Consider the following 25,286-nt stretch of genomic DNA (forward strand, 5'->3'; position numbering starts at 1 on the left):
GGAAATAGTAGTGACTGATCACAACCTGTTTTTCAATCTCATCACAAAGAATTGGATGAATTACTCTGCCTTGTCAAGAAGAGTATCAGAGAGTCATAGAAAGTTAGATGTGGAAGTTACCCTCTTTGCTCTGTTTTTGTAGATGAAAGAAATGGAGATTTAAAAAAATTTCTTCCCCCGAACATCTTTTTGTTATTGTTTTTAACAAACATTTATATAGAGCTTTTCAGTTTACAAAATGACTCTGTTTTCATTTGATCCCTACAACCATCTTGTAATGTGATACAGTTATGATAACAAATCCAACACATTTTATAGATGGGGATGTTGGGTTCCAGGGAGATGAAGTGAAACATCTTTGCATCCTCTCTCTCTTTGTCCCTTATATCTACTCAATCACTGAGTTCAGGGGATACAAATTCTTAAATGTGCATGGAACTGTTCATGTCTTGATATCCCCAGGATTCCTGCTATAGACCAAACTGCTTTACATTTTTCTCTTGATCACAGCAAGAGTTTATTATTGACCTATCTTCTTCCAGGTGTGACCTTCAATCCCAAATCAATCTCTGAATATTCTCTAACAAAGATATGATCACATTACTGCTCAGTTTAAAACCTCATCAGTCATCTCTGAGCCATAGCAAAAGTGGTTCTTCTTGATCTGCCTCAGCCTCTCTCACTGACCACTCCAGTTCTCACTCTTTTACTCCACCATATCCATACGCTGTCTTCTTTCTTATATTCTCAGTGTGTCAGCTGATAATGGAAGAGCAACTCATGGCAGGAATGGGAGCATCTCTTTTAACAGAAGACTGAATTCTTATTTACTTGTATCTCTATTAATTGCCAGAGGGCCAGATACATAGCAGACATTCAACAAAGTTTTGCTAAAAGAATGGACGGTTGAAACATGGATTCTATTAATTCCATCTGAGACCGAAGTCATAGCATCTCTGTTTACTCATGGCAGGGAGGCACACTACTTTTCCCATGATTCTTTTTTTTTCATTTTAAAAACTATTTATTGAAGTGTATCATTCATACATGAACATACAAAAACAATAAGTGTGTAATAAAAGTTGTGAACTTACAAAACAAATATACGTAACATCATACAAGGCTCCATGCATCACCCAACCACAAATACCTTACATTGTTGTGAAACATTTGTAACAAATTATGAAATCGCATCATCAAAGTTTTACTAACTATAGTCTGTATTTTACATTTAATGTATTTTTTTCCCCAACCCAACCTATTATATCTTTTGTTCATAAATCATAATTTATGTAAAGTGTACAATCAATGGCATTTGGTATAATCACCAACTTGCACATTCATCACTTCAATCAATATTGAAACATTTTCATTACTCAAAAAAAAAAAAGAAAAAAAAAACAACAGAAAGCAAACTGCTATTATACCCATATATTAGCACTATTAATTACAAATCCTATGATATAGTTTCACCATTTCTATTCACATGCAAACAACTTTTTACCAATTCTGCATGGATTAAACCTCAGCTTTCCATTCTCTAACCACTTTCTATTATCTGGTGACTTATATTCTAGCTATTAATTCCATGAGTTTTCTCATTATATTTAATTCATAATAGTGAAATCATACAATATTTGTCCTTTTGTGGCTGACTTGCTTCACTCAAAATAATGTCCTTCAGTTTCATCCATGCTGTCATAAACTTCACATATGAAGAAACTTCATTTCTTCTTAAAGCTGAATAATATTCTATAGTGTGTATATACCATCAGTTGATGGATGCCTGATTGTTTCCATCTTTTTGCAATTGTGAATAATGTTCCTTGAACATTGATGTGCAGATGTTGGTTTGTGTTGCTGCTCTCATTTCTTCTGGGTATATACCTAGTAGTGGTATTGCCGGATCACATGGTAGATGTATATCTAACTTCCTTAGGAACTGCCAAACAGACTCCACAGTGGTTGTACCACTCTATATTCCCACCAACAGTGGATAAGCATTCCTATCTCTCTACATCCTCTCCAGCACTTGTAGTTTTCTGTTTTGTTAAGAGGCCATTCTAATAGCTGTGAAATAATATCTTATTGTAGGTTTGATTTGCGATTCCCTAATATCCAGTGATGTTGACTATTTTTTCATGTGCTTTTTTGTCATTTGTATTTCTTCTTTAGAAAAATGTCTATTTAGGTCCTTTGTCCACTTTTTAATTGGGTCATTTATCTTTTTATTGTTGAGTTCTAGGATCTTTTTGTAAATCACGGATAGTAGACCCTTGTCAGATGTGTGATTTCCAAATATTTTCTCCCATTGAGTAGGCTGCCTTTTTACCCTCTTCACAAAGTCCTTTGAGGTGCAGAAGTGTTTGATTTTGAGGCATTCCCATTTATCTATTTTTCCTTAGTTGCTTGTGCTTTGGGTATAAGTTTTAAGAGACCCCCACCTATAAGGTCTTTTTTTTTAAAGGTTTATTTTATTTATTTATCTCCCCCCCCCCGCCCCCATTTGTCTGTTCTCTGTGTCTATTTGCTACGTCGTCTTCTTTGTCTGCTTCTGTTGTTGTCAGCGGCATGGGAATCTGTGTTTCTTTTTGTTGTGTCATCTTGTGTCAGCTCTTCATGTGGACAGCGCCATTCTTAGGCAGGCTGCACTTTCTTTCGCACTGGGTGGCTCTCCTTATGGGGTGCACTCCTCGCGTGTGGGGCTCCCCTGCGTGGCATGGCACTCCTTGCGTGCATCAGCACTGCACATGGGCCAGCTCCACACAGGTCAAGGAGGCCCGGGGTTTGAACTGCGGACCTCCCGTGTGGTAGACGTACACCCTAACCCCTGGGCCAAGTCCCCTTTCCCTATAAGGTCTTAAAGATATTTCCCTATTCCCCAGAAGTTTTAAGGTCCTGGATTTTATGTTTAGGTTTTTGATCCATTGTGAGTTGATTCTTAAAAGGGAGTGAGATAGGGGTCCTCATTCATTCTTTTGGTTATAGATATCCAGTTTTCCCAGAACCATTTGCTGAAAAGACTGTTCTGTCCCAGAAAAGTGGACTTGATAGGTTTATAAAAAATCATTTGACCATAGAGGCGAGAGTGTATTTATGAACTCTTAATTTGATTCCATTGATCATTGTGTGTATCTTTATGCAATTATTAAGCAGTTCTGACAATTTTAGCTTTATAATACATTTCACTGTCAGGAAGCATGAGTCCTCTGGTTTCACTCTTTTAGGATGTTCAGCCATTTTATCCTTTGGCTTTTATATTTCATATCTTATTTTTGTCTATTTTTTTATCTTCGTGGTTACCCTTTCTGATAGTCTTCACTTCCACATTCTCCTCTAAGCCTCTCTTTCTTCCTTTTTCTTTTCTGGCTGTAGAATTCCCTTTAGTATTTCCTGCAGAGTTAGATTCTTGTTCATGAAATCTCAGTTTCTGTTTATCTGTGAATATTTTAAACTCACCATCATGTTTGAAGAACAGTGTTGCCTGACAAAAAATTCTTGGCTGGTAGTTTTTCTCTTTTAGTGCCTTAATTTTATCATGTTTCTCACCTCTGTGGTTTCTAAAGAGAAACCTGCACTAAGTCTTATTGGACATTCCTTATATGTGATGTTTTGCTTTTCCCTTGCTACTTTCAGAATTTTCTCTTTATCTTTGGCATTTGGCATTCTGAATATTATGTGTCTTCAGGTAAGTCTATTTGGATTTATTCTAATTGGAGTACTCTATGCTTTCTGGACACATATATTCATGTCTTTCATAAGAGTTGGGAAATTTTTGATCATTATTCCCTAAAATACTCTTTTTGCCCCTTTGCCCTTCTCATCTTCTTCAGGAACTCCCGTAACACATACATTGGTGCACCTTATATTATCATTTAATTCCCTGAGCTCCAGCTCAATTTTTTCTATTCTCTTCTTACTCAGTTCGTTTCTCTTTTCATTTTCAGTTTTTCTTTCCTCTATGTGACTGATTCTTTCTTCCATGATTTTGAGTCTGCTGCTATGTGCCTCTATTGTGTTTTTAATCTCATTCATTGTGTCTTTTATTCCCATAAGCTCTATTATTTTTCTACCCAAAGTTTAAAATTTTTCTTTGTGCTTACCCGTGTCTTCTTAACATCTTTTATTTCTTTAGCCATGTTGTCTTTCAATTCCATGATTTGATTTAGAGTATTTGTAAGAACCTCATTGATTAGCTGTTTCAAGTCCTGTGTCTTATCTGGAGCTTTGATTTGTTCCTTTGCCTGAGTCATATCTTTCTTTTTCTTTGTATGGCTTATAATTTTTGGCTGATCTTTAGGTATCTGATTATGATACTGAGTTTACTCTGATATTCAGTTTCTCTATCTTGCCTAGTGATTTACTACCACTGTTATTTGACTCTTGTTCTCTATATTTAAGATCAATCCTATTTAACTGTTCAAACCAGGGCTAAGGACCCAGTGATAGAGTGCAGACCAGTTTCCAATGGCCTTGGAGAATGTGACAGTAAAGGCACCTTCTTGCCTCTTTATTTATTATTATTTTTCCCTTTTCAGGCACTTTTCTGGTCTGACCAACAGATGGTGGTCTTTGGCAGACCTCACAGCTCAGACTCCAAGTGCTAGGGGGGTATGCATTCAGAGTAACTCCTCAGGTGGTGGATGGTGCAGAAGCAATGTCTGCAGGGGTAGCCAAGTCTCACAAACAAACTTTTTCAGTAGCTCTTCCACCTTTGCCTGGCTGTATCCTCCTCCCTCTACCTCCTCAGCAACCAGTCCTGGACAGTAAGGAGGATATTTGAGAAGGCAAATTATGTTTCACTCCCTGTGGGCTCTCAGTGCAAACAATGTCATGGCCTCACCTGGCCTGGAAGTTTGTAAACTGTCCAATGCTGCAGAGCAAGTTCCTGGGCCAATATCTGAATTTGCTGTAGGCTGTGCACCCCTTTCCCCTCTTTCTTGGGGAAAAGGACCACTGCAACTCCCTCAGTCCATTGCCATTGCATTCCACAGCTGCTGTGGTTTGCACACTACTGTTTTTTTCCACAGGTAGGGGGATAGGCATCCACTGCTGCTTCTGCACTTCTCATAGGATGTTTCAGCCAGCTGAGACTTCTTTCTCTTGCCCCTCTCTTTTCTGGAAGGTATCTCACCTTCCCTTGTGTTCTAAACCCCAGAACAACACTCTGGATAGTCTCTGCCTGTCCTCTAGCTACTTTTTTTCTAGAAGAGAAGTGATCCCTCTGCCTCTCTAATTCTCCATCTTCCCAGAAGTCCTCTTCACAGGATCCTTGACATATAACGTGATCAAAATGGAGGTTTCATTTAGTAATGCATTTTTCTCCAAGCATCCTTTAATATACCCTTCAATCACTTTAAAGTTTTAGGTATTTCTTGGTCATCTCTTGAAGATCATATATATACCACAAATAAATTGACTTTTTAGGTGGTATGTAGTGAATATATTATTAATTTATTAAATTCGGTATAAATTGTGAAGATTGCATGAATAAATAATAGAAATCCTTCTTCTGAATTTGAGAGGTGTTCTTTTTCTTTTTTTAATGCTTGTTATACCCAAATATAAACCATTTTTATGTATATCTGTTATTCTGCAGATGAAGATTCCATTTTATCTATTATTCGAAGTGAGAAAAGAAGGACAGCTTTTTCATCAGCCTTCCATTCAGTCATATTAACGTGGTCATTTACCTTTAGCAGTGATTACTGAGTTATATTTTTTGGTGAGCATCTTAATGGTATGTTAGCATTTTTTCTCCTTTAATCTTTCAGAGAGGGGTTTATCAATGTCTTAATTGACCTGCAATGTACTTGAAAATTAGAAGTAACAAATATATGTGAATTAATGTTTGTTTATACTGAACAGAAAAAAAATCCTAGTGTTGAACAGATATTTACCTCAAACGCTATCCATATATCATTTCTTCCATTTGCTGTTGCTCTTACAATTTTTTTTTTTTTTTTTTTTTGTCAAAAGTCTCTACAAATTATAGCTGAGAAGTATTTTTGCCTTGGTGATCTTATGCCTCATTTTATATTATTTACTGTTTGGTTGGTATTGATAAGACTTTCATAACCATTTTTAATTTGGCCTTCAGAAAGTTGGCCAGCTATACCAGACTTGTAAATTCTTTTGATGGTAATGTCAAAACTAATGAAGATGAGAATGGTAGCAATGAAGGAAAAGGAAGGTACAAGTGGTGGTTTGAAACTATATGTACCCCCAGAAAAATGTGTTGTTGAAGTTAATCCATTCCTGTGGGTATGGACCTATTATAAGTAGGAGATTTGATGAGGTTACTTCAGTTAAGGTGAGACATACCTCATTCAAGATGTGTTAATCCTCTTATTGGTGTCCTTTATAAATAGGATGAAAAGAGAGAGAGAGAGAGAGAGAAACCAGGGAATCAAGAAGCTTAAATCAACAAAACCAGGAAGAGAAGGAGAAACCAGCAGATGCTACCATGTGCCTTGCCATGTGGCAGAGGAGCCAAGGATCACTGGCAGCCAGTCTTTGAGAAGAAAGCATTGCCCTGATGATGCCTTGATTTGGACATTTTTCTCAGCCCCCAAATTGTAAGCTAATGAATTTCCATTGTTAAGCCAACCCATTACATGGCATCTGCTTTCAGCAGCCTACTAATCTAAAACTGCACTGTTGGAGGGTTAACTTGGAGGGCATGACCAAAGCAGTTGAGTTTAAGCTAGGGCACTTTTACAATGCTGCATATCACCTTGGGTGCACTTGGTTCCTTAGTATCTGGGATAATGATGATAGGTATTGATGCCGGAAAAGCTGTGTGTGGAACCACAGTGGGTAGAGATAGTGCGTTTTGTGTGGAGATTTCTCCTGTGCTAGTTTAACAGAATACAAGTTACCAGAACTGTGGCTCAGTTGTCTTAATATGTGTCTCAGTTTCCTAGGGCTGATATTACAAAGTACCACAAAGAAGGTGGTTTTAAACAACAGAAATTTATTGTCTCACAATTCTGGAGGTTAGAGATAAAAATCAAGGTGTCTGCAGGGCCATGCTGCCTCTGAAGTCTTAGGAAAGACACTCTTCCATGCTCTCTCCTGGCTTCTAATGGTGGCCATTAGTCCTTGGCTAATTCAGCTCCTGCCTCTGTCATCACATGGACATCTTCTCCTTCTGGGTCTGTTTGTGTCTCCTTTCCCATATTTTCTCCCCTTCTTAAAAGGACACCAGTCCTCTTGGATTAAAGAGCCATGCTACTCCTCATAATTCAATAAATTTCATCTTTAAGGTCCGCTGACCTAGCTGTGACTTAACCATAACACTGATTGTCTTTGGTGCCTCCTACATGACCTCTTATCTGCCCACCACCTGCATCAAGCTCTGAGTGACTGCACAGCCCATTAGCCACAGCACTTCCTACTACTTCCCTTCTCCGCATCCTGGCTGGCTGGCTGGCTGCTGTTGTCTATTCTGCCCAAGTCTGCATTTCTGAAACCTAATTTCTTGCCTCATCTCAAACCAAGCTTGAATCATATCAGGCTCTACAACATGTCATTAGTCCCAGTGTTTACTAAGGTACAAACAACCTCCCAGAATGATGGTTGCTGCCTTAGTCTCTCACCATTGTGTCCTTCAAACAGCCTCATACCCCAAACCTGGGTCTTAATCTTTTGGATTTTTCTCATGTATTCAACAGATCTCCCAGAGCCTATTGCTGCAATTGGGCCAGTTACTCAAGCCCCCAAGTGTTAGTGTCTCTAATAGTTCCTCCTCCCATATTCCTAGAGGTCCATCATGACTCCTACCCCAAGTTAGCCTACATTCTGAAAGTTCTTAAAACTCTCTTAGTATGCTTCATTTGTACATTGATTTGTAGGTGACAAATATGTGTTGAATGGATTTGTCCCTGGAGGCCAGAAAATAATATGTTCTAGAATCAAGGAAACCTTTGAAAGTTCTGGGCAGGAATGAAGGATTCAATTGCCCATCAGCTTTCTAATCTAGCTTTTGATGTATAAGCTTTTCTCATCTGTCACAGGATTGCTGACATCAAAAACTTTGGTGTTATGTGTCAAAGCTTTTAAAAACTCAAGGTTAACAGCAGGAATAGAATCATGGTCCAGACAGATAAATTAAGTCTGGGCTCCCTTGGATGGGAAAAAGGGGTAGAACATAAGGTGTCATAGGCTGTCTGAAAAGCCTCTATCTGATTGGGTCTAGAGGAGCTCTGGGAAACAATGACTTGTGCCTGTGTATAATGGGCCCTGCAGATGATCTTGAGGTGGGAAGGTGATGAGGTGACTAGATTGTGGCATTGTTTTGAGTCGAAGAGTCTCTGATGTGGGCTTCAGGATGTACCATAATTAAGATTCCTGGGAAAGATGCCAGCTCATCAGTGCAGGATATAAGCTTTAGGAAAAAACTAAAGACTAGAAAATTTGCCTTCAACTCAATTTATGTATTTTAGGAGATGTTTTAGGTTGCAGTCAACTTTGTTATCAATTCATTTGTACCGTACAATAGATGGAATTAAGAAACTTAAGCTAGTTCAGATTTTCTCAAAGTGATTTCTGATAATCATCTATATCAGTATCCCCTGGGATGTTGTTAAAATGCAGATTTCTGTGTCCCTTCTGAGACCTACTGAATGAGGATGTCAAAGGTGGGACATGTGAATCTGCCCTCTTCTCATATATATATGAAATTTGGAAATAATTTTCTTTTGTTTTTATTTTAGGTACTGGGGCCAGGAATTGAACCCAGGATCTTGTAAGTGGAAAGCTGGCACTCAACCACTGAGCCACATCATCTCCCCTGAGTTGGTTTTTTTGTTTGCCTGTTGTTTGTTTTTGTTTTCTTAGGAGGCACCAGGAACCAAAGCTGGGACCTCCCATGTGGGAATCAGGTGCTCAACTGCTTGGGCCACATCTGCTCCCCTTAAGAATAATTTTTGACAGCTATTTAATTTTTCTCAACTAGAGCTACCTTCTGAGGACCTTATAGCATGTGGAATGGAAAATCGGAACAAGGAGCCAATGACAAAGTTTTAGGAGGTTTTGGGTGTAAGAAAATGCTTCTGTTCTGAGAATACACTTTTGGCCTTGAAGGACTAGAAAAGAGTAACCCTAAGTTAATTCTTTTTGGGAAGGAGAAGGATAGGAAAGAGGGAAATTTGGGCAGACAGATAGGCAGTATAGATGTAGAAAAGATCCATTGGGTATGCTCTGGGAACCAAGGAATTTCAGAAAATCTTTAGGACTGTAGGAACAACCAAATAATATTTGCTCTTTGGGGTTCTATTAGGGCTTGCAAGTGGTGAAACTCAAAACAACTTGCCTAGTGTTAAATTTATAACTAACCCCCTCAGGGTCCTCTGAGGGTTGTGTGGAGCTCCTTCCAACACAAATACTTGTCTATTAATTTCCTCATTATTAGAATTTGGAGCTTGCAAAGAGCATACAACCACATAACTGGAACCTGATAATAGAGTAATGGGTCCATTGGATGACAGAAAGGGCGTGGAATCTCATATTATTGAACTACTGACCATGTAGAACTCCATAGTCCAATATGATAGTTACTAGCTACCAGTGACAATTTAATTTATTAAAATTAAATAAAATAACTCAGTTCCATCTGTTGACCATATTTTCCTGATCACCCCCCGCAATTAAATAAGCTTAAAGTTCAGTTCAAGTGTGCTATAGCCTCATATAGCTATGATATTGAATAAAACAGATTTAGAGCATTTCCATCATTGCATAAAATGCTGTTGGACAGCACTAATCTAGAAGAACTAGTTTTGTGGGGATGAAAAACAGTAATGTGTTTTTATCTATTGAGAGACACTGACCACTGCAGGGTGGGAAGTAAGGGTAGGGGAAACAAAGGTGGCCTAAGTGGCAAAAGGGGAAGCTCTATTTCTGGATGTCTAGATTTGGCTATGTTAGCCTGTAAACCTTAAACTTCTCTGTAGAGTTGTTCCTGTTTATGTCTATACAAATTCTCAAAGTTAATTCCTGATATTACCACAATTCTACTGAGTATCTGCTTCCTTTTTTGAGGTTGGGGGTAAATTGACATAATGGCCCCCAGGAAATATGATTGTTAATGTAACAGGAGACTTGTCCTGGGAAGTTGCTAATCAGAAATTGGACTCTCATAGGCTGGTTAAAAACTCTTAAATCCAAGGTCCATGTAAATGCACATTTACCCAAATAATGCAGACTTGGGAAATACAGGGAGGCAGCTAGAAACTCAAGCCCAAAATCCAGGTTCTGTAACTTTGGGTTGGTTTGGTAAGCCAAACCCACTAAGCCAAGAGAATAAAGACTTTCATGGCAACTGGGCCAGCCAGTATTCTGCCCAATTACCACAAGTGTCTGGAAAGGAAAATGGAATATATACTAGAGGATGAGCCAGATGTTTTTAGAAAAAAAACAGCTCTTTGTTTTTGCTCAGAGTCTCCTTTCTCCCTGGTAGAATTAAAAGGGGCTGAGATGGGGGAGAGAGGCAGTAAGGGTGGCAGAACCTGAGAGGCAAAGCTAGCTTTCCCCCAGATAACCAAGGCTTTTTTTTCCTTAGGTCAAACTTTTCTGTCAGTTTTATTTGGTAGGAACTCTTTCCCAGGAGGCTCCTCAGTTCCCAAAGCAAATAGTCTCCTGGCAGACCCATCCTACCTGGCAGTCAGTCATGAGTAAGCATCAGTAGCAAACAACGCAACTGGGACTCCTGCTATGATAAGATGCATTGGTGCCAGGAACTTTCAGGGATATTATTTAGTCGATTCCTCACAAGAACCCTATTATGGAGGAATTGTAACCCCCATTCTACAAAGTACTGAACTGAGGTTCTGAGACATTGAGTAACTTTCTGCAGCAGGTCCCCAAGCCACAGTAGTGGAGAGTAGATTTGAACCCAAGTATATTTGACGCCAAAGTCAACCTTTCTTTCTGCTACTGAACTATATTGTCGTTTGAGCGTAATATTTAGTCTGTGAAATTGGAGTCCTGGCTCCTTCCATTGTAGGATTTTGTGCTTGCAGGAAGGAGAGAGTGTGGGTAAAGGGAAGGGGAGTGAGAATCCTCCAGATTAAATGGGATTCAAGAGACTGGTTCTTCACAGGTACTCCCATCTTAATTTTAGTTATGACAAGTACTCCTCAAAGTGCTTAAAATATTTCAGAAATTAGAAGGGGTGAGAAGAAACAATTTCAAATATGACCTAGGCATGAATCTCTTTTGCCTACGCATCTGTCTTTTTGCATATGGAATATTCGAATTTCTTGAGGCTGGCCTAAATTTATACAGATAATCACAGTGATCCAATCTGTCAAAGAACACATTTTACTTTGTGTGTGAGGTATGAAAGCTCAATAAAAATCGGACAGATGAGAGCAATGCGAGTAGATTTGCAGAAAACCATCTATTTTACATGTGGGTCAACAGAGTACCAAATGTGAATCAGGTCTCTGGTGAGCGCTGCAAGGATAGCTTGTTTAGCAACTTCTTTTCTGAGTACTTCACCTCTGCTTGAGGGGTTGTGTGAGGTCATTGTGGAGGGTCATTGACATCTTTCTGTCTCTTCGTGAGTTCTTTGTGAACGTACACACAGTAATCTGCTGCTGGCTGTTCTGCACGCTCCAATGCCCAGGTGAATCCTCTGGAAAATATTAGGAGAAAACCTAGAATTTACTTTCCCATATCATCTCAATAATTGACAGGAGCTGGTGAAAACTACAGCAGGAGGGAAAAGTTCAATTCCCAAACCAAACAAAAACTGGTAGTTTTATATGAGCTTTGTTGTGTGGCTTGCAAGTTTTGGAAACCCAAATTCCAAGTATTAGTCAACTGGGGCTAGAAACTCAATGAAGTCATAACATTCACAAAGAAATGGAAGTCAATTAATTTGACAACACAAAGCTTTCTGAACAATAGTTTTACATCATTTTTTTCCTTCTGAATCTCAGAGGTTTCAAGTCAGTTCAGTGCAGCAACTGAGTGACTACTCTTAGTCACTAGTTTTATGGTATGTATGTATTTCAGTCTGTTCTGCTTGTCCTTTTGCTTCCCTCATTTTGTGAAAGTGTTTTTTTCCAGGTCACCCTTACCATACCAACTATTCCATAATTATTTGGACCCATGGCTTAGATTTAGAGTACTCTAATGCCGTATTCCAAGGAGTGGCCTATTTAAATGAATTCTTTTAATCATCTCTGGGTTAACCAATAAGGATTTAAAACAGCTTTATAAAACAACAGCAAGAACACAGATGAAAGCCATTAAGGATTTTGAAGAGAAATAAAAAAAGAAATAAGGCTATATAAGTATATTAGGAAGGGAAAAGAGAATCACGGATTTCTATGTTTGACTCAAAACATTTATTCCATAGAATTTCACTTATAAGTGGTGTTGAGGATCTGTATTTGAGAAGATTAAATAAATTCTTGAGAAACCAGAGTTCATTTTAACATGTAATGACCTAGCACTTACTTTGGGAATACAATTCTTAGATTGAGAAGAGTTTATGTATAAAATCTGGATTTTGTATCTATCTGGGACACAGCTTTGATGCAAATTTAATCAAGCCCCATGTCCAATCCCTCAGCAGCCTTGTTGTTTCTCTCTTAAAGCTCATTAACTTATCCTTATTTTCACTGTAACTACTGAGTCCAGTTACCACCATTTTCCCGGGAATTATGCAATACTTACAAACACAAGACCTGGCCACCTTCTTCAATCAGTTTTCCACATGGCAGCATGAACAATCTTTCAGAAACATGGATTGGACTGATTTTTCAAACTCCTTATCAGCCCTGCCCACCTGAACTCTCCTCTGGCCCCTCACCTCTTTCTTTACTATGCCCAGCCTTCTTCACACCTCAGGGTCTTTAACCTCTAGCCCTTCTTCCACAAATGTGTCTTACAAACCTCCCCGCCCTCCTCTTTTTTTTTTTTTTTTTTTTTTTGCTTTCTTTCTCTCTGAGTGGTGGGCACACTGCTCCTTTTCATTCAGATTTTACTTAACTGTCACCTCCCCAGAGAAGCCTCCCCTGCTTGTTCCCATCACATGCCAAGTTTATTTCCTATGTACCATGCAGCACATTTTGTACTTATTAAGTGAAATAGATTGTTCACTAGTTTGTCCATCTCCACAGGTATATTCTATGCTCCTTGACTGCAGGACCATTTCCAGCTTGTTTAATATGTTAAACTCAGAACCAGGCAGATAGGTGTTGCTCAAAAATTATATGTTGAATGAAGAATTTACAGCAGATAAATGAGGAAGCGATTGGTTGTTTTTAATAAAGAAATCACCAGAGGTTTTCTTTAAATGACTACACTTTAATAGACTCAATTCACATAATTATGATTCATATGAAAACTTTTAAGTTTATCTGCTACAAAGCGAAGTAAACCTAAATTTACTTTATGTTGAGTTTGTTTATGACTTTTCTTTGTTGGAAATATTTCTTTATTATATTTTTCCTGATTTCAAAAAGAAATAAAAAAATATCTGTCTCTAGCTGCCTACTTACCTACCTACATATTATATCTCCAGGACTCCCGAAAGCATATTTACACACAGAAATACCTTCTTTTATGTTAGACCCATGTTTATGAAACCTTCATGCTTCTCAGTTATGATTTATTATTTTATAAATGTGTTTTCTTAATTTCTGATTGATATATTAGAAATTAGTCATTTCAATAATTCTCCTTTATTCCAATCCGTATTTACAGTTATATAATTACAATTAAGTGCTCTGGAGGAAATTCTATTTAAATCAACCCAGAAAGAATTCTTTTGCAAACAAAATGTGCTGGTCAAGGAGAACAATTTTTACCCCCTGCTTGTGTCGATGTTTGGTATATTTACATTTTCTCCCAACATCTTAGGTTTTGTGAAGGCAGCTCATATCTAGCTCCTCTTTCTTTGTAGGATTTTATGACACAGAGGAAAAACGTAGGTTGAGATGAAATAATAAATAAAATGATGTAGATAACTGTGTTCACTATTACTTAAAATAAAAAAAAAAAAAGCAGCTCTTATGTATGTTTAAATCCACAATTTGGGGACTTGTATGAAGTCTAATTCCCAATCCAGTCTTAAGATGCCCTGCTTCTGTGTGGGTTTTCAACTAGCACAGAGTATGCATAACTTATGCTTTCCTCAGGGTATGAATTGAAAGCCTCGTGGATTTAGAGATGGATTAACACTGGCAGTTGGGGTATTATAGATGGAGCACTGAGGAACTTTATTTCAAATAAGTACGATGGATGTATTTCATTTGTCTTCTTTTCTGTGGCTTTTGAAGGTGAAAAAGAAACATAGTTTGCCACTTCTCTTGAAACTAAATTACAGAAAATATGTGACCTTGATGCTAAGGGTTTAGTTTCACACATTAATGGATTTCTTGTAATTGACTAAGTTAATTTTAATTCTTTTGGTAAAAATATTTTAATGTGTTTTTCACCAAATCTGTTACTGAAAGGCAGACAGGGTATCAGCTAATTTTGTTTCTTCACAGGTTTGGCTAAGCTAGTCAAACAAGCCGCAGGCCTACTTATTTTATTAGCCTAAGTACTTAAATCTGATTAATATTTGGACAGTCTTTAGTTAGCAGTGAGAACTTTTGAAAATTAGCCCCGTCATACTTTAAGAAGCAGTCTAAAAATGTGAAGTAGGATAATCTTCAAACTGTCTTCACAGAGCAACTAGAGAATTAGCTAAATTTGAAGTATACCATAAGTCCATCAAGAGACAACAGCTGAAATGCAGACATGATGTGGTTTCATGGAAAAAATCTAGCCGTTGAAATTTGGAGAGAAGGATTCAGATCTGATTCCATCATAATTACTAGTGGTTTAATCTCGGGCAAGTTATATAACTTCTCTAATTTCCAGTTTTCTCAATTGCAAAATGAGGATAATGATACCAAACACACAGGCTTATTACAATGAAATGAAATACATATGTGACAGTGCCTAGCAAAGAAAGAATTGCAAGATAAAAAGGAAAGAATGAAAGAGGAAGAAGGAAGAAAAGGTGAAGGGAGGGAGAACATATTTTTCTCAGAAGGCAGACCACTGATAGCACTTCAAGCTTCCCCAAAACTATTCACCTCCGAGCTGCAGGAGCCCTTTTCTTTCCTGGAGCCCTCTTCCCCTTTCAGTGGCTTTTGTTTTTCTCTTGTCAACAGCTAGCTGTCTGCTTTTTTTCTAATGTAAACCTCGCCAGCCTTGCCAGTTCTCAGGCTTGGTCTTAAATCTGCATAATAAAGGCCCTGGAGCAGTGAGAGAAATAGAAGCCTTAGTGGCTTCAGGTGGTAAGGACACTTGGTGAATCCCATGAATCCACAAAGGCTTCTCTCCTGCTTTTCTAAGTAATTAATTAATTTAGTTTAATACAGACCAGAACAATACGAACAATGCGACCTCCTTAATGCTACCGAAAAAATCCAGTGTCTTTTAGTAACTGGGTAATTGAGAGGATTTAGACCAGCACTGTCCACCAGAGTTATAGAGCAAGCTGCAAATATGAACCATATGTGTAATTTAAAATTTTCTAGAAACCACATGAAAATAAAAGTAAAAAGAAACAGGTGAAATTAGTCTAAATGTATTTTTATTTAACCCCATATATCCAAAATATTATCATTTCATTATGCAATCAGCATTAAAAATCATGAATGGGCTATTTTACATCCCTTTTCTCACACTTTGACTTTGAACCCTGATGTATATCTTACAAGTACAGCACATCTCAATTTTGACTGACCACATTTCAAGTGCTCGATAGCTACAAGTGTCAAGTGGCACTGTATTGGGTAGTACAGGTTCAGATACCTTTTTTCAGTTTCTTTCTCTCTCTCTCTCTCTTTCTTTAAAGCTGTAAGAGAATTTTAGGAATAAGCTAAATCACCTACTCCAAATTCCTCATATCGGGGGAATGGGGCCCAGAAGAGAAAGTGGTGAATTGCCTGATATTATTGTCCAAATAGTCATGCCAAGGCCAGAACTCAAATTCAATTTTCCTGACACTCAATTCATTGTTATTTCCCATTAAGCATCTAACTTACTGAGTCCATTTCATAGAGAAAGAAGTGGGAGCTCAGAGAACTGAAGCCACAGTACATCACACTGGGAGGAGCTGAGAAATTTCTCAAGGTGTAAGATGAAATTCCTGTTAGGATGACATGACAGGGTGGAAAATGCACTGGCCCCATTGATATGGTACTAAACTACTCTTCTGAATTTCATGGAAAAAGAAACTTGGAGACCTGGTTTTTCATAAAACAATTTTGTAAAATCCTATCATATTTCATCCTCGTATCTATTTTAATGATTCTTTCAGTGTGTAGTACTCTACCCAGCCCACAGAATCTCTCAATAAAGTTTGTGAAATCAACTTAAGCTCTCCAGAAATAGAATGGAGAATCAACACTATAAGATACGTTGGAAACCATTCAGTGTCAGAAACCATTTCCATAAGGTAAGATGGTAGAGCGTACAATAACTCATGGCTTTGAATACTTTCCTCCTCTTTTCTCAGATGAGAGAAGTGACTTGCCCAAGGCCATACAGCTCTGCTTGGTGGAATCCAGGTCTCTATCTATTGCCTAGTGATTTTCTAAACACAGGATGTCAACTCCTTTGATTATACAGAATTGAATCACGTCTTGTGAATGGAAGGAATTTAGAAACTGAAGGTATGACATCTGAGTTGGAAAGATGGAAAATCATTTCCTGAGACTGAGAGAATTGTCTCTTTCTTGAGAATGCTGGTAAAATTATTTTTGGTTTGTTTTAGTGCTCTGGTATTTTTAGAATTTCCCTGTAAACACCTCCCTTGAGGAGCATATAGCACTTGGCATGCCAAGTTACCTCAGGATGTTTTAAGCAAATGCAATTGACAACTTGACAAGACATCTGGATTTGTGTATTCCTGAGAAAGCCCAGGTGTTTATCTAACTTGACTCATCAGCTTGACTCATTCTCCCCCCTCTTTCTTGCTTCTAACACCTTCCTAGGTCTGAACCCTGAAAAGTGTCAGAATAGAGGTGTTTTTTTTCACCTGTCCAAACACATGGCTAGACCCCAGACTGACAGTTGTCTAATATATATACCTGGCATTCTAGATATTTGAGGGCATGTTGGTAGAAGCAAAGTTGGTAGAGCAGCATACATGCTGGGAAATTTGGTAACATCAGCACACCATATAACTTGGTCTAGTGCAGTGATGTTCTGCGAGAAGTGAAGTGGAAGAAAATATCCCTAGGATTTAAAAAAAAAAAAAAGGGATGAAAAATTCTGGTTGAAAAAAAAAAGTAGGGATTTTTCCTTCCTGGACAGATTGTTAAATAGGCTTTTCTTGTTCAGTAGGGTCTGGTAATGAAAGTTGACAGGATATTAAGGCTATTTCAGGTTCTACTGTCTCCCAGGGTCACATACGCCTTCTGTTATGCATGTTAATCCATCTCAACATTCCTGCCAGGAGCTGCCTAAGTAGGGCAATCGGTTTAGTATGCTCCCTTCCCGTTACAGTTTAGTTTAGAGTCAAAACCTACCAATTAGCAGAATACGCATATAAAAAGCAAGTGCTACTTTTCTACTCTAAAGATATAGCACCAAATTTTGTGATTAATAAATGATGACTCCAACCGCAATTTCCTCAGAAATGCAAAGCAAAAAGAAGAAAGCAATCCCTCTCTCCACCTATTTTTTTTTTTTTTTGGTGTATGTAAATGTGTGCAAGTGCACTTCTGCACATCTATGTATTTATGTAAGACTACGTGGTGAATTTAACATCATAAACAGGAAATACTATTTGGTTCCTATCAAGTCCCAGCTCATATTTATGTTTTATCCTCTTCAGGCCCATGGATTCCAACACTGCAAAGTCCCAACCAATTATTCCATTAGCTATGGGGAGTGAATGACATTGCAAAGAAAACGCTGAAGGTGTAATTAAATCTTGAAAAGGAGACTGTTGAAGCATGAGTCTCGTCTGTGGTGTACACCCACCAACAATGCTATTCTGGAAGGTCCCTTGAAGGGGATTAGACACTTCTTGAGGGTATGAATGGACCAGAACAACTCTTCTGTTTACTGTGGTTATTGCAACCTTAAACTAGTTGTTTTCTGCACAACGGATGACAATAGGGGTGAGAAGAAAGAACTTTGGAATTAAACTAACTGGGCTAGAATCCCAGCTTTGCCATTTGTTATCTGTGTGATCTTGAGGAAGTTACTTAACCTTTCCAAGGCCCAGTTGCATCATTTGTAAAATAAGAATAATTGTACTGATACCTCAAGATTCTTATTAAGATTAAATGAGATAGTGCTTGGCTCCACAATTGGTGGTTCATAAATGGTTGAATGTTTGAACTAAACATTCAAAATTCATTCTACCGAGTTGTTGCCACCTTGTGTCTACTCCTTGGGACTAAGGTAACGTTATATCAGAGTAAGGATGCTGTATGCCCAAACCTAAGTGGTAGTAGGAAAGAAAAAAACACTTCTTGCTACCCATGTTTATCTTTGAGCACAGCTATAAAAGTGAGCTCTGTTCTCTTCTCTTTTGATAAAAGCAAAATGTATTCACTCTAAGTGGCTATTAGAGGGCCAATCTCTGTAAAGCCCATTGTATATAATAAGTACTCAAAACTCATTCACTCTATGATGGCTTAATATTTTCTGTACAGGGACCAGTGGTGGTGTAAACTAATAAAACATTACATCAACTCTTGAACCTCTGAATTTTTGAAGCAGATGTTTTCCTAACATCCAGTAAATACTCCAATCATCTCAAAGGCTGGGATTTCACCTTTGTACCATTTTTAGAAGCGTGCCTATCGAGTAATGGGCCTGTCTAATCTGTTTGACGTTTATTGGTGCTCAAAATATAGCAAGGTTGGGAGAGGTAGCAGAGCACATTCTAAATAAATCAGCGGAAAAAAGCAACCTAAATCACAGGGGGAAATTACAGTGTCCAAATCATTTATACACTGGTGATTACCATTTCACCTGGGTCCAAGTGATGTCACATGAGTCTCTGAAGTCCTAGGAATTATTCATCAATCCAACAAACCTGCTCATCCATTGTTCCACGTTGAAACTAGGGTGGTAGAGATTTACAATAGTCTAGGAAAGGAAGAGTAATTAGGAATGAGAAAGAGCATGTGGAGAAGGTTTACAGGATTGTGAGGGGTTCTAGTACCTTTTCTGCTATTAGCTAGCTGTGTGACCTTAGGGGAGTCACTTTACATCTCTGGGCTTCAGTTTCTTCAAAGAGAAATATGTGTGTGTGTGTGTGTATGTATGTATGTTTGTGGTGAGAGAGAGGGAGATTTGTAATTTTCACAGTTTCGAAAAAATCAGAAATTTTAAATTATATCTGACTCAGAAACTAATATTGAAAACTGATTACAACAGAATTATTATGTATGAGAAAAGAGACCCAAAGCAGACTGGACTTTCACAGTGGCAACTCTCAACACACTTTTATAGAGATACTTTTAAGGTATACTTTTATAGAAGAGCCCTAGGTATAGGGCTCTTTGGACTATGTGTGAAAACCTTTGGATTAGGGGATCTGTAAGGTCTTACCAACTGTAATTTTATTTGGCCAATTCCTCCAAAAGAGAAAACATTGGATTTATGCAAATAATTTATTAGCTTAGTATCAAGTTTCATAAATCTGGGGTTTAAGGTCCTATATGTTTAATTTAAAGTCTGAATGACTGCAAGTGCCTTATGTATGTTGCTTCTGCCACCCTAATTATTTTTGTAACAAATGGACAGATTGTATTACCCATTCTCAGCTGTTAGTTCCTTGGAGTTGTTGGCTTCCAGTTAGCATGGAGAATGTCCCAAGAGATCGTTGCTCTCATCCTAACAATGGGAACAAGTTGGGTCATCTACAAAGTCATAAATTAACCTACCAAGGATTTGAGAATTCTAAGAAACCTAAATGAATCGAATTCCAGGAAAGACGGGCCCTTCCTAACAGAGCAGAGGGAGACCCACAGCTGCTTTCATTCCTGGTGGAGGAGCAGTAGCAGGAGTGGAATCTAATATAGATTGGGGTAAGGAAAACCCAGACAAACTTTTAATGAACTTTTAACAGGAGTATACGGGGTGCATAATGGATTGGAATTCTGAGAAGTCCCAGGCATAGAGAAAGTCTGTTTCTCTCTCCCACAAGCTTTGCCAAATGTTTAGGGTGGGCTATGAAGACTGGAGGCAGGGAAGAAGAGTCTGAGAGAGCTCTCTGGGCACAGAAGCGCCTTGTTAAGTGCAATGGAAGGGGTAAGCAGCAGGACAGAGAGGTGTCCCAGGCACAGAAGAGCCCATTTGATTGGCTCTTTGGCACCTCAAGAAACTAGAGGCTGGGTTGCAAATCATAAAGAGAACTGAGAGTCTCGCACGTTCTCAGATTTCAAGCCTTGAGAAAGCAAAGTCCCAAAGTGGTGAACTGAACATTACTACAACAAAGACAGCCATAGAAAATGTGTAAAGAAATGTGGGTGGCTGTGTTCCAATAAAACTTTATTTCCAGAAAAAGGCAGCAGGCCTGATTTGACCCGTGGACCACAGTGTGTTAACCTTTGCTCTAATCGATAAACCATGATTTACAAGATTTTACATTCTGGCTTTGGGGACCAGGCACTATGACTGCTCCTGTGTGAGTTCCAGGCACTGTTTCCTCACACTCATTTCCTCAGCAGTGCTCAGATGAATACTTGAGGAGGTTCCTCTGCAAATATCTGAAGTTTTTTCTCTGTGCTTCCTCTGCTTTGTGACCTTTAGTCAGTGTTGGCTTCCCAGGACCACAGCTCCATTTCCTCAATTGATAGACTGCCTAGCTGTCTGGATTACCCCTCTCTGAGCCATGGCCTGGACTCTTCCTCTAGGGAGTAAGTTGGGGCACCAACTATATTTCCTATATCTGAGGGGTCACCATCCTTTATTTACCTGATGTCCACTTTCTGGGAAGCTGTTTTTTTCTAGTTTTTTTTTTTTTTTTTTTGGTACATAAGAAGGATATGTCTAGTTCCAGTTACTTCATTTGCTGGAACATGTAGTATTAATATACTCTATTTTATGCATGAAGCTACTTTGTATATACTATTTTGTCCCCTAGAACTCAGGAATAGAACTCTCTTTTAAAAGCAAAACTAATCAGCATCAGCACACAACAGACGAACCTAGCTATCTACAAAAATAACCCCATCTTAGAGGATAGTTGGTAAGTAAGTCATTGGAGAAAGCTTGGGATATACCCAGATCTAATCAAGATCACTGCGTATAATCTCAGGAATCAGTGTAACTAAATCAGCTGTCGTATGATCAATTGAGGTGTAAACAGTGTCTAACTTATTTATTTACTGTTACCTGCCTTGTCTGCCTTATACCCCAGATTTGTAAGCTTCTTGATGGCAAAGTCTTGTCTTTCTGTTTTACCACAAGCATCTAGCATGATGACTGGAACAAATAAGTATCAAAATAAATGTGTTCTGTTCTTCATTGGTGTAGAAAGTAGATTGTAAAAATCTGATAGTGGCTTAGGCACTGTGCAAAGAGATTCTGTGACCAAATTATTTGAATATTTTTGTCTTATTTTAGGTTAATCTTAATAGTTTATTTATGTCAAAATTTCAGAGGTTGGTGACATTAGCTGTTTAGAATTTTCCAATTGCCTTTGGCTGATTCTGTGTTTGCCTCAGGGTCTTACAAGTTATTAACTTTAAAAATTCCAATGCTTGGGACTCATAGTCAGATTTCCTGATTTAATTGTACTGGGGTGGACAATAAGAATGTTTAAAAAGTGCCCAGGTGATTCTAATATACCCACATATTGAATTTAATACTAATTAAAGTTCCCTCTCATATTAAAGATACTCCACTTCAAACTATAGTAATCAAAAATATTTTTCATTCAGTATTTACTGAAAGCTTTCTGTGTTACCCAGCACTGGGCAAGTGCCTGAAAGATACAGAGTAAATATGTGTGGTCCTTGTCCTCAGAAAGCTTGCAGTCTAGTTGGGGAAACAAAACAAACACATGTATAACAGTTGGCCCAAAATACAAAGCTGTGTATGATTAGCTCCTGAATGCAGTGGACTAACTGTATGTTTTCTAAACGTTCAGTAATATAGAAAATCAGTGCAAATTGGAGTGGTCAGGGCAGGCTTTCACAGAAGAATTTACAATTTTCTTTGGTGAAATAAAAAATTCTAAAAATACTTGAAAAATTCTTACTTGCTAGAGCTAGATCTTTTATCCTTCCTTTTTATTTATTTATTTATTTTACCATGAATCAATGGAGAATTTTCGAATGACTTTAAACAGAACACAAGATAGGAATGATTTCCCCCATGTATTTCAATAGCCAGTTTACTAGTCTTTTCAATGTCTGGAAATTCTGTTGTTGGCAATTTTAAAAAATCACATTTTTCTGCAAAAGCGTATCTGTTACTGTTATTATTATTTTGTTAGAAAGGAAAAGAGAGAGCTATCTACCATCTAAAACTATTTTCAAAATATTTTGTTGTTTATTGGAAACACAAGAAAGTTTTGACATAAACACTCTTGCTTTTCAATATGTGCATTTATTGAAGGGAAATATTTAGGTCATATCTTCTTGTTTACTTTACTCTAAATGGGACTTTGTAAAAACCATTTGATTTTTTAGAATATATGCTTAACTTTTCAATAGGTTTTTGCTGCTTTTGTTTGCTTTTTCTTGTTCTATGGAAAAAATAGGAAATCACTTTGTTAGGGTTAAGAGCCATTATAGACCACATAATAGGACTCCTGGTAAGAAGTGTGAGCAGGCCGGCTCCCTACCCCCTTTTGTCTATTTTCTCCCCTAAATGTCCTTGTAAGCCCTGCACACTTGTTTGATGGCCCTTGCCTTCTCTTGAAAAGTGTAGATGGAGGCCCTTTTAAAATAGAAGCAGTGGCACTGCACATCTTATTCAAGGAATAGCAGGACCTGCACTTAGTTCATGATGCTCCAAGCAGCTGTCTGAGTTACTTGCCCCCAAATTGCCTTTGGATAGAAATAAACAGACTTGGACATCCAATGGGACAATTTGTAACTGACCTCTGAGACCATCTATTTTAAGCAGATTGTAATTTTGCAAAAGGCTTGGTCCCATTCCAAATGTTTGTTTAGTGCTGAATGGTCTCCAATTGGCTGGTTGGTCCAGTTTTTTGATGGTGTTGAAGACATTAAGAAAGATACCAATAATAGATGCTGGATTTGCACTTATCTTGGTGCACAGTGATTCATTTTGTTGGGTGCCAGGACAAAAGTTCACTTCAGGGAGTGGCAGTCAAAAGATTCTAGCTATCAAGAAGCTGGTTATTGTGGCAAGCTCTATTCTCTCCACTCCAAACACCCCAACAGCAAACTTGTTCTGAGAAAGCTTTCTGATGACCTTCTAAGATCCTGCCATCACAACTCTTTTTCATAGAATACGTATTATGTGCAGAGCACTGGCTAAACTTTCCATATCTCTTGTTATTTTGTCCCCACAACTATTAGAAGCAGATATATTACTCTCCTTTTTGAGATGGAGTAACTGCAGGTCAGAGACCACCAGTTGTAAGTTTGAAGTGAAGATTCAGTCAAAACTCTGCCTGCTTTCATTTCGTGAAATTTCCATATTCACCAGATTTCCCCTCTCCCCATATATGTTTTTATTCTATAGCAATTCTTTTTCCGTCTCCATATCCCTGATAAAAATTTTGGCTCTAGGATATAACAAAATGAATGCCTGGGGGTAAATCTTGCATTCTCTTAAAAGTGGCAGCAATTTATTGCCCAAGTGCAAAAGAAAGAACTCTTCGGAGGATGGTACATGTGACCATATTTTCCTACACATATTTGGAAAGAAAAGTCAAGGGGAAAAAAAAAAACTGGTCTTGCATATTTTTCAGTCTCAGCTCACTAGTCTTTGTGCTCCAAATGCCAATGTGTTCCCAGAAGAGACTTCTCTGAATAGAACTTTGGGTTAAAGATTAGAACATGGGTTAAATTAACAGCACAGGTGGCTAATGAATTTGGGCTTGGTGGAGGGCAAGAAAATTTATGTATCCTTGTTTCCTCATCCAGTTTTGTAGAACTACCTCTCTTTTACTTTTCTCCTTATCTAAAGTGATTGGGTCTCTTTCACTGAGAGAGATGAAGAGTCAGTTCTGATGCAGCAACCTGGCCCTTCTGTCCCTAACACCTACAGACACCCCCTAAATGGCAAACCATTGTAAATGTACAGAAAAGTTTTCCTGTACTTACAAATCACGTCTTTCTGTAATCATCTCTGAATTACTTTCACAGCCACGAAGTTCTGCCTCACTGCAAATCTTTTCCTCTAAGCAGCACTTTTAGGAACTTGAGGAATTGCTGAAGGTAGGGGGAAGTTTTAGGAGATCTAGATTCTAATTAACTTTTCCTCTAATTAACTCTGTCACCATTCCTTTGTGAATGCAACTGAGACCCATCAAAGATAAAGGGAAATACTGAGCATGGCAGTAGCTCAAGTCCAAAAAGCTTGCAGAAGTCTACCTTTTCCCAGGACTTTAAAGCAAGAACCATAAAAAGAATGGTGGTGGCATGAGAGGAGAGGGGGAAAAAATGACTTTTTAAAACCTAAATAAAATTTATCTTTCTCCATAACACCAAAACAACTTTTTAATATATTGGTGAATAGATTTTCTCAATATCCACATGACTTCTGTGTCTTCCTTTCCGTGATATTTAATGGTTCACCACTGGATGGATGACAATATTTAAACTTCCTGGTGCTGCAGATCGCCTCCTTCAGGCTCCCTCTTCTCTCATCTGTTCTTTCTTTTGTCCATTAGAACTTGTTTTCTCTGTATTCCTGGAATGCAGTTTCCTGGTTCTGGGCTGTTGCTCAGGATGCTTGCTTTACCTAGGAAAGCTTAGTACTTCCCTCTTTACCTACCAAAATCATCCCTGTCCTTTGAGGCATATTTCAAATATCCGTTCCTCTAATAGAGTGCTTTAAACAAAGTACCCCTCCAATAAAGAATCATTGATGACTTTTCCTGATTATTGTTGCCTAGGTAGTGATTATCACTTTTCCAAAATAGATGGAACTTCCCTTTCATTTCAGAGTCTCTTTCAACTCTCTTTCCAACTCTTTTCTCCCCAGTCAATGCCTGGGTCATACTCCTTGAGTGTGATGTTTCCAGTCATACTCCTTGAGTGTGTTACTGTCTATGCTCTTTCTTCTCCACTGCTTGACTCTGTGGTCTCCACTCCAGTGAG

The 25,286-nt window shown here is 38.2% G+C and overlaps 1 long non-coding RNA gene across 1 annotated transcript; it reads left to right on the top strand.

The window, feature by feature from the left end:
* Positions 1 to 16,494: 16,494 nt before the first annotated feature.
* Positions 16,495 to 18,733, top strand: LOC139438815 (uncharacterized). The gene is made up of 2 exons (XR_011648541.1): positions 16,495 to 16,691; positions 17,858 to 18,733. It is a non-coding gene; the product is annotated as an uncharacterized lncRNA (long non-coding RNA).
* Positions 18,734 to 25,286: the final 6,553 nt, after the last annotated feature.

Source organism: Dasypus novemcinctus, chromosome 4 (assembly GCF_030445035.2).
Source record: "Dasypus novemcinctus isolate mDasNov1 chromosome 4, mDasNov1.1.hap2, whole genome shotgun sequence".
NCBI classification, from domain to species: Eukaryota; Metazoa; Chordata; class Mammalia; order Cingulata; family Dasypodidae; genus Dasypus; species Dasypus novemcinctus.